This window comes from Aquarana catesbeiana, linkage group LG05 (assembly GCF_042186555.1).
Source record: "Aquarana catesbeiana isolate 2022-GZ linkage group LG05, ASM4218655v1, whole genome shotgun sequence".
NCBI classification, from domain to species: domain Eukaryota; kingdom Metazoa; phylum Chordata; class Amphibia; order Anura; family Ranidae; genus Aquarana; species Aquarana catesbeiana.
This window is the reverse complement of record NC_133328.1, coordinates 229322381-229335777: the sequence shown is the minus strand read 5'-3', so window position 1 is coordinate 229335777 and position 13397 is coordinate 229322381.

Genomic DNA, 13397 nt, shown 5'->3' with positions numbered 1-13397 from the left:
TGATATGGAGGGAGGAATTCCAGAAGAGGCCAAACAAAAAATTGACCCCTCCATATGGGTAACAGGAGCAAACACTCCTGGCCTTATGCAAGTTGCTCCTGTGCGGAGACCCTACACTACCAGTACCTAGATTACCTCAATACCCGTTATCTCCTGAATCAGTTGAAGGTATTAAGCCAGTACTAGAGGAGTTACTACAGGAGGGTGTTCTTACTCCTTGTATGAGTTTTTTTTTAACACTCCTATCTATCCAGTTCCCAATTCTATAAATGCAGGATAAAGAAGCCATCGCTAAAACTAATGATAGCAGATGATAGTATATCACTTGGGAATGCTTTGGCTGATAGGTATGCTAAAGATGCTATACATTCTTATGAGCCAACTACAGCGCTTCCAATACTCCTGCTCACAGATCTTCAAGTGGATCTGAACATCCTATCAGCCCTGCAGGCAAGCTCGCCTCATACATCCTCTTGGATCACAAAGGGAGCTGTTTGTGGGGCAGATGGTCTATGGAGATTAAAAAACAAACTGGTTGCTCCTCCGACATTGTTTCCTTCTTTGTTTGTTTTGAGCCATGGGCCTTGCCATGTCTCAACAGGAGGGATGAGTCGGGTGGTAGCCAGAGATTGGTGGGCTCCAGGTTTTTCTGCATATGCTGCTAAACAGGTTACTGAATGTTCTATATGTCAAATGCATAACATTGGAAAGTCAGTGCCCACTCCCATGAAGCATATTCCACATACTGAGGAGCCATTTCAAATTGTGCAAATTGACTTCTCGGATATGCCCCCTTGTGGTCGATTTAAGCATCTTTTGGTTTGCATTGATCAATTTTTGAACTGGCCAGAGGCTTGGCCCATGTCCAAAAATGATGCCAGAACTGTGGTAAAATGTCGAGGGAATTGATCCCAAGGTTTGGTATAGGGTTAATAATTTCCTCAGATAGAGGGACACATTTTGAGAACAAACTTATGGCAGAAGTAGTGAATATTTTGGGTATGAAACAGCAATTGCATACTCCTTACAGACCTCAGGCTAGTGGGATGGTGGAATGCAGCAATCAAACCCTGAAGAGGTATTTAGCCAAAATAACTGCTAATGGACAAAGCACATGGGTAGAAGCGTTACCTATAGCCTTGGCGACCATTAGGACTACCCCTAAAGAGAAACATGGACTGTCACCTTTTGACATATTGTTTGGGCGACCGCCCAGGAGACTACATTCATCTCTTGTGCAGCCAGAGACAGTGACTTTAATAAATGGTCAAGATTTCATGATAGAATATGTTTGCAAATTGGCAAATGTGTTTTCTGATACTTTTTCCAGAGCCAAAGCAGGACAGGAACTCATGGACTAAAGTCAGGAGATTGGGTGTATATCAAGAATCACACACCCCGGACTACTTTGTCTCCTAAGTGGAAAGGACCATTTCAGGTCATTCTTGTGTCTCCTACTGCAGTGAAGCTGAAAGACTATAAGTATTGGGTGCATGGTTCACACTGTACGAAGTCTGTGGTTCCAAAAGAGAATATAAGCCGGTCTGGCAAGAATTGTTCTGTACCTTTACCTTCCAGGACTCCTCCACTGACTCGTGCTCAAGCAAGAAAACTGCAGAATGAATCTCCTAGGGCCTAAGATGAATGTGAAGCTCTAGAGTGTTATCCTCTGCGGTGTAGTGGTGGTATGGATTACAGTAATGGCATATGAATGGACATACAAGAAAGAAAAGGGTAAGATACAAGACACTTTTCTTTTTAATGTTACTGTAATGGAAGAAATGTCACAACTTGAACCGGTTTCAGATGCAAGCTGCCAAGAAACTGAATATCACTAATTGCTGGATATGCACACATGCACCTATTTCTCATAAGACTATACTTTTGTTAGGAATACCTAGCACTTTAGCTGAAATAGATGACAGTGCACACTTTGGTGATGTCAGTAGAACAATGATTGACAGAGTTATTTCACTTCTACTGTTCACAAATGCTCCATTGAGAAAACCAGCAGTCTGCATTAACTTTACTCGAACTTATACACCTGAGTTACATTCCTTGGGTTATCAGAGTACTACCCGACTGATTGGGAACTCCAACTGCATGGATAATGCCGATATCAAGTACTGGTTTGATGGTAAGGATGTTGTGTGGAGTACTGACAGATATCAGGAATTACATGATTACACACATCGTTAACATTCCCGGCAGAATAATATGAAGCTATTGATGTGCCTGCAAGGATATAATTTCAATAAAGCTTGTGCTGCCCCACCAGGTTATTATTTCATATGTGGAAAGAAAGCATATTCTTGGGTTCCTTTGAATTCTAATGGGGTTTGTTACTTTGGTAGAGTCATACCTGCTACTTGGTATATGGAGGACAATGACTTTCAAGAAACACAACTCCACAAAATATCTGTACACTTTCTTAAAAAAGACTTTGTGCACCTTGTTAAAAGGGATCTCATTGATTAGTCAGCTCCAGGAGAATATGAAACCCCAGGAGGACAAGAAGAAGAAGAAGACTTTAAAATTAATGTGAAAAATGACAATTATCCTGATAGGCCTACATTTTATCCTAAATCAGATGATAACTTCACAAATATTGAATCACATGACAGAGAGATTAAACCATTTTTTCTATTCCTTGGGTAAATAGATGTATTAAAAAGGCTTTCAGTTTCATCATTGATTTGGCAGACCTGATGGATAACATTACTGCCTTGTATGATAGAAACTTCATAGCCCTTGCTATAGAATTAAAGATGATCAAAAAAGAGGTTTTGCAGCACCGGTGCTGGATTATCTCACGGCCAGTCAAGGAGAAATATGCACCATAGTGGGAACTACTTGTTGTAACTACATTGGAAATGATACTAAGACTGAAGATGCCATCATTTCACATGTAGAAAAGGTACAACAAATGAAGGTTAAATTTCGCAAGGAACATACCGAAACTGCTTGGGTTGAAGGTAGCTGGGAAAGCTGGCTTTCCTGGCTCAATCCTCTCAACTGGTTTTCTGGTATTGCAGGATGTTTTCTGGAATTTTACATGGTATTCTATATATTGTAGGAATTATAGTCCTCATAATCCTAATAGTTAAATGCGCACCTATGGTATGTAAATGTTGTTTGAAGATAATCACACGTGCTGGTACTAATATTGGTTCTTCTGAGCCCTTAAGGTCTCGAGTCAGAACTGCTCATGAGATGGTGGTCCGTCTACCTGGAGATCAACCTAAAGACACAGAAGAAGCTTAAAAGGGATACCAAAAGAATTCTAAACACAGGAGGGACTGTGAAGATATGAAATATATGAACCATATCTTTCTATGTATCCAGAGTTCCTCTTCAACATGAATTTGTATCTCTGATATTTCTTATTATACTTGTTTTTTTCTAAAATGTTTCTGAATTCTTTTGGTATTGCAACACATGTGGCTGACCAGTTGACATTAAAATGTTCTGCCAATGACCTGACACAATTCTTGGAAAGGATGTGATATGGGAAGATGTTAACATAGAAAGTCCCTGTCTAAAAGTCACATTAACCTTTCCCAAATAATTATTCTTCCCTTTCTGTCAAAATAATTCCTTAATTAAAAATATTCGGGTCAAAGTAACCTAGAAAGCTGGCCAAAAGCTGTGTTAAAATACTTGGTGAAATGCGTACTTGTGACGTGTAACTTTGGGCTTTTGCCCGCCATAGAATGTAATGCTAAAAGTTCCTATAAAAGTCTGAAACCACTTATAATCTGTATAACTCCTGATTAAGAGATGTGATCCACTGTACAGTGCATATTCTGAAGTAAACATACATGAGACGAATGCAGCTCTATTGGCGTTGAGTTCCTTTTTTTCAAGGTTCAACTTAACACTGACACGCACTCAGAAGTAAATGGCGTTAAACTTGCAGTAATGCACACAGAAGTAAATGGCGTTAAACTTGCAATAACGCACAAAACTATATGGCGTTAAACTGGTAGTAACAACACAAAACTATATGCCGTTAAACTGGTAGTAACACACACAGAACTATATGGCATTAAACTTGCAGTAACACACAAAACTATATGGCGTTAAACTGGCAGTAACACACAAAACTATATGGTGTTAAACTGGCAGTAACGCACACAGAAGTAAATGGCGTTAAACTGTCAGTAATGCAATTAAATAGACGATGTTCCACCATTACTACACTGATGCTATCTGAACTGTCCTTACTCTAGCTTTACACTAATGTCAAGATTACTGACACGGTCTCACTACACTACTCTAAAACTATCTGAGCTGTCCCTACTCTACACTAATGTATGTATGAATGACACGGTCTCACTACACTACAGTGAAACTATCTGAGCTGTCCCAACTCTACACTAATGTATGTATGAATGACACGGTCTCACTACAATACTGTGAAACTATCTGAGCTGTCCCCACTCTAGCTACACACTATGCAACGCTGAACGATGGTCCTCCTCACTACACTCACACTATCCCTAGACTGACACTAGGCTAATATTCTACACTGACAATTGAAGCAAAATAGCACAGTATAGCACACTAACTAATAGGACTGAACAGAGCCCTGTTCTATCTCTCTCCACGTCGAAATCACACTGAAAATGGCTGCCATTGAAAGAATATTTTATACTGATGGGTGGGAATGAGCCATGATTAGATAAAGCCATGATGGCAGTGTCCAATCATGACTCTGACAGAGCTCTGTGCCCTGATTGGCTGAAGCTTTCATTGCTTCAGCCAATCAGGGTTTGCAATGCACTGTTCAGCACTGCAATGCATTGTGGTCAGTTCAGGGGGTCAAACAAATGGTCGAACGACCCGTTTGTACGGATGTTCGCCGAACGTCCGAACAATGAACTTTCGGTCCGAACTTATACTGGGGCCAAGCCGTTCGCCCATCCCTATCTGTCATCTCCAACCCAACTATACCTCCAGTCCTCTCAAAAACTTGCACTGAGAGGAATGAAAGTATAGCAATAGGTGTCCCAAGTATTTTTAGCCAATCTGCTAGCAGTACACCACCAATTGATTTTAACAGGCAAATTTCCCTACCCCAGTTGCTGAACCGTAAAAAGAAATTCAGTCCCAGCCATCCACATGCTCAGTGTCTGAATACTAGCTTGGCCAAATTGCTAGCACTGCAACTGTTGCCTTTTCAGCTGGTAGACTCTGCCCCCTTTCGTGAATTTGTGGAATGTGCTGTACCTCAGTGGCAGGTTCCAAAATGCTATTTCTTTTCATGAAAGGCCATTCCGGCTCTCTACCAGCATGTGAAAGGCAATGTTTTGGCCTTGTTGGACAAAGCCGTCAGCAGTAAGGTTCATATTACCGCTGACTCATGGTCCAGCAGGCATGGGCAGGGATGTTACCTTTCCTTCCTGGCACACTGGGTAACTCTGCTGGCAGCTGGGAAGGATGCAGGACAGGGTTCAGTGTTGTTGGAGCTTGTTCCACCACCACGCCTCCAAAATGCTAGTGGTGATTTTGCCACAGCTCTCTCCTCCACCCCCTCCTCTTCTTCCTTGTCTATGGCCTCTTTTGCAGATTTGTCCTCTGAACCAGTGGTGCTCTGTAAGCATTTAAGGGGCAACGCAAGCAGTCAGGCTAAAAAAATGCCATGCGGTGCTTGAGTTGGTCTGCCTAGGGGACAGGAGCAACACTGGGGCAGAGATTCTGTCAGCTCTGCAGGGGCAGGCTCAGAAGTGGTTGACGCCACGCCAGCTTGAGCCAGGAATGGTTGTATGTGACATTGGCACCAACCTTCTCTCCGCCCTCTGACAGGGACACTTGACCCATGTTCCATGTTTGGCACACTTCCTGAATTTGGTCGTGCAGTGGTTCTTGAGCAGGTACCCAGGCTTACAGGATCTCCCTAAGCAGGCCAGAAAAGTTCATGGTCATTTCCGCCGGTCAAACAATGCCAGTGCTCAGCTGGCTGACATTCAAAGGGAATACAACCTGCCTACCAACTGTCTCATTTGAGACATACCCACTGGGTGGAATGCAACATTAGCAATGCTGCAGTGGCTGCATACACAGCAGAGGGTCATCAATGAGTACTTGTGCGAGTATGGCACCAGTACAGGGTCAGGGGAGCTTGGCTTCTTTTCGCCATGTCAGTGGCTACTGATCAAGGAAGCATGCACTGTCCTGCCACCATTTGAGGAGGCCACAAGGATGGTGAGCAGCGACAATGCATGCATCAGTTACACTGTCCCTCTAGCCTTCCTGCTGGAGCACACCATTCGTGGAAAAATGGACAGGCACTTGAGGCAGAACAGCGGGAGGAAGAGGAAGACTTCCTTTCCTCTCAAGGCCCACTTAATCCAGATAGAATTCCTGTGGGCCTTCCAAACACACAGGAAGAGGAGGAGGAGGAATAGGATTGTTTCAGCATGGATGTAGAGGATAAAACTCAGCAGCAGTCTTCAAGGGATGGTTTTCAGTCCCTAGAAACTCAAGGAGTTGTACGTGGCTGGGAGGAGGTAGTTACGGAACATGTGATCCTTAGTGACCCAGAGGACTCAGAATTGAATGCCCCTGAAAACTTACGCTGCATGGTTTCCCTGATTCTGCATAGCCTGCAAAAAGACCCTAGGATTTGTGGTATCAAGGAGAGGGATCATTACTGGCTGGCAACCCTTCTTAATCCACTTTACAGGGGGAAGGTTGCAGAACTCATCCTGCCTTAGCAGAGGGATCAGAGAATGAAACATCTTCAGGAGGCCTTGAAGAAAGGTTTGTGCAATGCATTTGCAGACCCTGGGAGGTTACCATTTCCTAGTGCTGGACAACGTGTTGCTGAGGCTTCATTCAGTCAGAGGAAGAGCGGTGGAGAAGGTGGCCATCTGACCAATGCCTTTAAACAATTTTTCAGTCCTCAGCGCCAAGGTCTGACCGGTTTAAGCAACCATCGCCAGCGTCTGCATTATATGGTGCAGGAAAATCTAGGGCCTAGAGCAGACTTGGAGACCTTTCCAACAGAGCATCCACTGGTTTACTGGGTCTTGAGGATGGACCACTGGCCAGAACTTGCTCAATATGCAATTGAGCTACTGGCCTGTCCTGCATCCAGCGTGCTTTCTGAATGCACATTCAGTGCTGCTGGAGTGTTTGTAATGGATCACAGAGTGCGCCTGTCCACACACTCCATTGATAGACTCAAATTCATAAAAATGAATCAGTCTTGGATCAGCAGCTATCAAGCACCTGATGCTGATGTAACTGATTGAATTTTCTATGAATGTGGGATCCCTTGAAGACTGCCTATGCAGACTATCCTATTCCTCCTGAATCTTGATGATGCTAGCTTCCAACAATATTTTTGGTTTAGGGCACCACCACCAGCACCCAAGGTCTAATTTTTCTGTCTATGTTTAACAGGGGCATGTACAATTTTTGATATAATATTTCACAGTGGGATCCGTTCCTGCGCCCAACAAGAGTATCTGTGAGGGGTTACAGTGTTGTGGCACCGCCACCACCACCCAAGGCCCGATTTTTATACCCCTGTTTAACAGGGTCATGTAATTACAATTCTTGTTATAATATTTCAATGCAGGGCCTGTTCCTGCTCCCAACAAGAGTATCTGTGAGGGGTTACAGTGTTGTGGCACCACCACCACCACCTAAGGCCCAATTTTTCTGCCCCTGTTTAACAGGGGCATGTAATTACAATTTTTGATATAATATTTCACAACAGGGCCCGTTCCTGCGCCCAACAAGAGTAACTGTGAGGGCTTACAGTATTCTGGTGCCACCAAAACCAAAGGCCTAATTTTTCTGCCCCTGTTTAACAGGGGCATGTAATTACAATTCTTGATATAATATTTCACAGCAGGGGCCATTCCTGCGCCCAACAAGAGTAACTGTGAGGGCTTACAGTGTTCTGGTACCACCAACACCTAAGGCCCAATTTTCTGAAGAGTATATAGGGGAGGCCGTATAGTATATACAGTGGGGACGGAAAGTATTCAGACCCACGTAAATTTTCACTCTTTGTTATATTGCAGCCATTTGCTAAAATCATTTAAGTTCATTTTTTTCCTCCTTAATGTACACACAGCACCCCATATTGACAGAGAAACACAGAATTGTTGACATTTTTGAAGATTTATTAAAAATGAAAAACTGAAATATCACATGGTCCTAAGTATTCAGACCCTTTGCTGTGACACTCGTATATTTAACTCAGGTGCTGTCCATTTCTTCTGATCATCCTTGAGATGGTTCTACACCTTCACTTGAGTCCAGCTGTGTTTGATTATACTGATTGGACTTGATTAGGAAAGCCACACACCTGTCTATATAAGGCCTTACAGCTCACAGTGCATGTCAGAGCAAATGAGAATCATGAGGTCAAAGGAACTGCCTGAAGAGCTCAGAGACAGAATTGTGGCAAGGCACAGATCTGGCCAAGGTTACAAAAAATTTCTGCTGCACTTAAGGTTTCTAAGAGCACAGTGGCCTCCATAATCCTTAAAAGGAAGACGTTTGGGATGACCAGAACCCTTCCTAGAGCTGGCCGTCCGGCCAAACTGAGCTATCGGGGTAGAAGAGCCTTGGTGGGAGAGGTAAAGAAGAACCCAAAGATCACTGTGGCTGAGCTCCAGAGATGCAGTCGGGAGATGGGAGAAAGTTGTAGAAAGTCAACCATCACTACAGCCCTCCACCAGTCAGGACTTTATGGCAGAGTGGCCCGACAGAAGCCTCTCCTCAGTGCAAGACACATGAAAGCCCGCATGGAGTTTGCTAAAAAACACCTTAAGGACTCCAAGATGGAGAGAAATAAGATTCTCTGGTCTGATGAGACCAAGATAGAATTTTTCGCCTTAATTCTAAGTGGTATGTGTGGAGAAAACCAGGCACTGCTCACAGTGTTCTGGTACCACCAACACCTAAGGCCCAATTTTCTGAAGTGTATATAGGGGAGGCCGTATAGTATATACAGTGGGGATGGAAAGTATTCAGACCCCCGTAAAATTTCACTCTTTGTTATATTGCAGCCATTTGCTAAAATCATTTAAGTTCATTTTTTTCCTCATTAATGTACACACAGCACCCCATATTGACAGAGAAACACAGTCCCAACAGTGAAGCATGGTGGTGGTAGTAGCATGCTGTGGGGGTGTATTAGATCAAAAGGGTGCTTTTACTAAATACTGAGCAAAGGGTCTGAATATTTAGGACCATGTGATATTTCAGTTTTTCTTTTTTAATAAATCTGCAAGAATGTCAACAATTCTGTGTTTTTCTGTCAATATGGGGTGCTGTGTGTACATTAATCAGGAAAAAATGAACTTAAATGATTTTAGCAAATGGCTGTAATATAACAAAGAGTAAAAAATTTAAGGGGGTCTGAATACTTTCCGTCCCCACTGTATACTGCTGTTCAGAGTATATAGTGCCTGGGGCCTGGGGGACCCCCACACCATTTCTATATGGTGCAGGGTTCCCCTTAATATCAATACCAGACCTGAAGGGCCTGGTATGGATTTTGGGGGGGGGACATCCAGCCCATTTGTTTTTGGTATTTTTGATATTTTTATCTATATTGAATCTGACAATACATTACAGTCATGAGCAGTTTTAAAATAAAATATTTTCCTTTAGAAATGTCATTTTACTGTGACACTGTTATAAACATGGGAAAGATGTGCTACTTTACAGGCATAATAAGGACACCCCCAGGCACAATATTTAAAGGAATATTTCATTTTTATTGTTTCACTTTAAGCATTATTAAAATCACTGCTCCTGAAAAAGCGTCCGTTTTTAAAACTTTTTTTTGCATTGATGTCCCCTGGGGCAGGACCCGGGTCCCCAAACACTTCTTATGGCAATAACTTGCATATAAGCCTTTAAAATGAGCACTTTTGATTTTTAACGTTCACGTCCCATAGCCTTTAACGGTGTTCGCAATAATATTTTGCCTGTACGCATGTTCTGCTGCGAACTAAACCGGGGGGGTTGACTCATGGTTAGTGTTTGGCTGAAGCCATTTATTATCAATCAACTGTGTTTACTCTTTTTAAATCATAATGGCAATAAAAACTACCCAAATTACCCTGATCAAAAGTTTACATACCCCTGTTCTTAACCACTTGCTTCCCCGCCCATAGTCAAATGACGTCTGCAGGAGGGATCTCCCATTCCTGGTGGGCGTTGTATGACGTCCTCGACTTGCCGGCCGTCTAGGGGGCATGCGCGCCACGTCACTCGGGAGCCGATGTGCGTGCCCGGCAACCGTGATGTCTGCGGGGCACCCGCAATTGCCAGTAACAGAGCAGGGACATGGATCTGTGTGTGTAAACACACAGATCCAGGTCCTGTCAGGGGAGAGGAGACCATGTGTTCTTAGTACAAAGGAACACTGATCAGTCTCCTCCTCTTGTGAGTCCCCTCCCCCTTCAGTTAGAATCACTCCCTAGGTAACACATTTAACCCCTTGATCATCCCCTAGTGTTAACCCCTTACCTGCCAGTTACATTTATACAGTAATCAGTGCATTTTTATAGCAGTGATCGCTGTATAAATGTGAATGGTCCCAAAACAGTGTCAAAAGTGTCCGATATGTCTGCCCCAATGTCACAGTCACGATAAAAATTGCCGCCAAAAAAAGATAATAAAAATGCCATAAATCTATCCCCTATTTTGTAGACGCTATAACTTTTGGGCAAACCAATCCAATATACTCTTATTGCTATTTTTTTTACCAAAAATATGTAGAAGAATACATGTCGGCCTAAACTGAGGAAAACTTTTTTTTTTTTAAATTGGGAAATTTATTATAGCAAAAAGTAAAAAATATTGTGTTTTTTTCAAACTTCTTTTGTTTATAGCGCAAGAAATAAAAACTGCAGAGGTGATCAAATATTCGGGTCATTTGCGTACAGTGTTGCATGACCATGCAATTGTCATTTAAAGTGCGACAGCGCTGAAAACTGAAAATTGGCCTGGGCAGGAAGGAGGTGAAAATGCCATGAATTGAAGTGGTTAATACTGTTTATTGCCCACTTTAACATCAATGACAACTTGAAGTCTTTTGTGTTATTTGTGGATGAGGCTCTCTATCTTCTCAGATGGTAAAGCTGTCCATTCCTCTTGGCAAAAAGCCTCCAGTTCCTGTAAATTCTTGGGTTGTCTTTCATGAACTGCACGGTCTCCCCAGGGTGGCTCAATGATATTAAGCTCAGTAGACTGAGATGGCCACTCAGAACCTTCCCTTTATTCTGCTGTAGCCAATGACAGGTTGACTTGGCCTTGTGTTTTGGATCATTGTCATGTTGGAATGTCCAAGTACGCTCCATCTCCATGTGCAGCTTCCTGGCTGATGAATGAAAATGTTCCTCCATTATTTTTTGATAACATACTGCATTCATCTTGCCAACAATTTTGACCAAATTTCCTGTGATTTTGTAGCTCACACTTATCCCCATAACATCAGCGATCCACCTCCATACCTTTTATCATAGGCCTTGTTGACTCCTCTCCAAATGTAGCGTTTATGGTTGTGGCCAAAAAGCAAAATTTTGGTCTCATCATTCCAAATAACTTTGTGTCAGAAGGTTGGAGGCTTGTCTCTCTGCTGTTTGGTGTATTGTAAGCGGGATACTTTGTGGCATTTGCGTAGCAATGGCTTTCTTCTGGCGACTCGACCATGCAGCCCATCTTTCTTCAAGTGCCTCCCTATTGTGCACCTTGAAACAGCCACACCACATGTTTTCAGAGAGTCCTGTATTTCACCTGAAGTTATTTGTGGGTTTTTCTTTGCATCCCAAACAATTTTCCTGGCAGTTGAGGCTGACATTTTAGTTGGTCTACCTGACCGTGGTTTGGTTTCAACAGAACCCCTCATTTTCCACGTCTTGATTAGAGTTTGAACACTGCTGATTTGCATTTTCAATTCCTTGGATATCTTTTTATATCCTTTTCCTGTTTTATACAGTTCAACTACCTTTTCCCCCAGATCCTTTGACAATTCTTTTGCTTTCCCCATGACTCAGAATCCAGAAACGTCAGTGCAGCACTGGATAATAGATACAAGGGCCTTTCAGAAGTCCAGAAATGCATTGACATTTTATACACACACAGTAGGTACAAGCAAACAGATCACAGGTGAGGATGGTTACCTTTAATAGCCATTCAAACCCCTTTGTGTCAACTTGTGTGCATGTTATCAGGCCAAAATCACCAGGGTATGTAAACTTTTGATCAGGGTCATTTGGGTAGTTTCTGTTGCCATTATGATTTAAAAAGAGTAAACACAGTTGATTGATAATAAATGGCTTCAGCCAAACACTAACCATGAGTGAAAGAAATGTTTTTGTGTTATCATTCATATTCTCTGAAAAATGGCCAAGAAATCATTCATTCTGCCAGGTTATGTAAACATATGAGCACAACTGTAGATGCGTTTATATAGCGTGTGTTATGTTCCCATTTAGCTTTTTCACAACAAAGCACCACTGGTTATCTTTATTAAATGTGAATGGTGCTGCAAGTGCTCCAAGATGTACATTTCCACTCAAACTTTGAAGCTTTGATGATCATTTTTTTTGGTTCCTGAGCTTGCACTGCTTGGAAGTTGAGATCAATATATTTGTTCTTAATAGTGGGAACCAGAAATATCAGTAGCTATCTGCAGCATTTTTTAAAGAATTTAGGTTTCTCTATAAAGATGGTTGAACTGAAGAAACTCTTTTAGCCTTCCGCCTCAGATTTAGCATTTTTTGTTTATTATGTATCGTTACAGCTCGCATTGTTCCTTTTGCTTTGCTATGCAGTTGCATTTAGCTCAATTCAATTACAGACATTGATGTGAGAAATTGTTTCTTTGTTTATCCTCAGAGAAAACAGTACATATTTAATATGTGTTCAATTTAAATCAAAGATAGGTTTCTGGTTTTCACATCTAAATAGGCAGGTCATATTATTTAATGTGGTAATAGTGTGTAAATGTGCTTAGTTTTTACTTCTTTGGGTATTTGCTCAGTAGGACAACGCTGCAGCCTCTCACATCAAATATGTGAGCCCAAAAAATGTCCTCATCTTCCTGCTGGTGCTGTCTAAGTGTTTGTACTATGCTCTGGTTTTGATGTTTAGCTCTGAATACTTCAGCAATAACTCTTTGTCATAGTCCTTAGAACACTTCTGTCTCACTGCCATGGTCTAGCCTGCAGTTTTCTGTTTGTGAAATTCTTAACTCATTGCTGCAGTGCTACTGCTTGATCTGTGACTATCCATGTACCGACTCCAGCTTTGTCTACTGTTTTCGCTTGCCTGCTGCCCACCCTGACTTTACCTTATTTCCTGGATTCTCTTATGTCTCCTGCCATCTCTACTGTGCACACACACGAGTGATCTCCACA